General features: G+C 40.8%; 1 protein-coding gene across 1 annotated transcript in view; it reads right to left on the reverse strand.

Moving 5' to 3' along the window:
- The window catches only part of LOC101844969 (protein phosphatase 1 regulatory subunit 32), a 27,044-nt gene extending 25,604 nt beyond the window's left edge, over nucleotides 1-1,440 (reverse strand). Inside the window, exon 1 of the mRNA XM_005090556.2 lies at nucleotides 1,312-1,440. The gene's annotated coding sequence lies outside the window, so the exon portion shown is untranslated. The remainder of the gene's footprint in view (nucleotides 1-1,311) is intronic.
- Nucleotides 1,441-1,651: the final 211 nt, after the last annotated feature.

Below are 1,651 nucleotides of genomic sequence, written 5' to 3' on the forward strand. Positions count from 1 at the left end.
GGGGGGGCACAATTATAAGTTAAATATGAACCCAACTGTTGCAGATCCGTCCCCTGTTGAAGTTGCCCACAACCCCTGTCACAGACCCTGTCGAAGTTGCCCCATGAGGGGTCAAATTTACACCAACCCCTGTCATAGTTGCCCCAAGTGGGGGTAGGCTATGTTACAAAATCGCGATTGGTTGAAAATTCGGAATGCAAATAGAGTAAAGAACAATCGAGAAGTAAAAGCTGTTTTACTAGACCTAGATAGTCTGCGTTCTGGCAGAAGCAGTATCGGTTACTTTTGAAGCGCTACAGGAAGCTGCCAAAGTTGCCCCAACCTACCCTATGGCTAAACCTCTATCTACCACCTTGACAAGCAGCACAACAATATAATTCTCATGTTAAGGACTTATGAAGAAGCCCGAGGTAAGCGGAGAGCTAAAGAAATCAAATATAAGTACAGTCAATCCTGCCCTGACGGTCACCTCAATAAGACGGCCACTGTACAAACGGCCACTTTCCATTTCCCCACTTGCGTTTTTTCTATATAATTTAACTGTGTAAAACAGGCATCTATCCAACGCGGCCGCGGCCACCATATTTTAACACACAACCCCCATCACACTAAGCAATATATATAACACCTGTCTCTTCCTCATCTGATACATTTCATTTTATTGTCACCCTTGCCCAAAATCAGCAACAAAATAAAATTTACAAACAAAATACAAACACCAACAACAACAACAACAGTGCGGCTACTTTCGAATGGGACCTCAGATGGGAATGCTTTGTTTTCTTCATTTCGATCATTCCTGCCTAACACGACCACTTGTCTTATACGGCCACGCTTCTCCTTGACAATGGGTGGCCGTTTTACACAGGTTTGACTGTACAATCATGACTGGTTTCGAGGGTGGATCAGGTGTTTTAAAAGATAAAAATGACAGCGATTAACAGCACCGCTACAGCACATTAATAAATAATCTCATAATGTTTCATAAATAATAAGGAAAAGTCTCATTTGTGTCATTATTAGCCTAATAGGGTGGGGCATTTCGAATTTGTCTCTAGATCTAGATTCTAGACATAATAGATTCGGTTCCATGCTGATCACGACTAGATTAATTCCAGATAAAAAATAACTTTCATTGTATTTGTTTATGATTGCCACGATAATTTATAATTGATTTGTGATCGTGTTGTTGCACTGCGTGAGAAACATAATATGTAATTGAATTGATAAAAGTATTTAAAAAACACACAATCTGTTAGATTAAAAACAACAACAAGTGCACGACAGATAATCGCTGTCAGAATACAGTACCGTTGTTACAAAGTAGCGTTCGTCAAATCAACAGATCCAGCTTTCCACTTCGCAGTTTTATGGTTCCTCGCTGTGGATCTGGCGGCACCGTTTAGGCTTCCCTACGTCGCTAAGGAACAGTGGACATGTTTGAGAACTTTTCGATGACGTAAAGCACAAAGATAAGATATAAAAAGTGCTACCAGTATGATCTTTTATTTTTAGCCACGGAACAAAAAAAAAAGGCTCACAATGTTTCCCATAAAAGATGCAATAGTAAACCGGACAGACTTGCCTCATTCGCCCTTCTCTCTCTCTCTCTCTCTCTCTCTCTCTCTCTCTCTCTCTCTCTCTCTCTCTC

The sequence above is a fragment of the Aplysia californica genome, unplaced genomic scaffold (assembly GCF_000002075.1).
Source record: "Aplysia californica isolate F4 #8 unplaced genomic scaffold, AplCal3.0 scaffold00019, whole genome shotgun sequence".
Classification (NCBI taxonomy): domain Eukaryota; kingdom Metazoa; phylum Mollusca; class Gastropoda; order Aplysiida; family Aplysiidae; genus Aplysia; species Aplysia californica.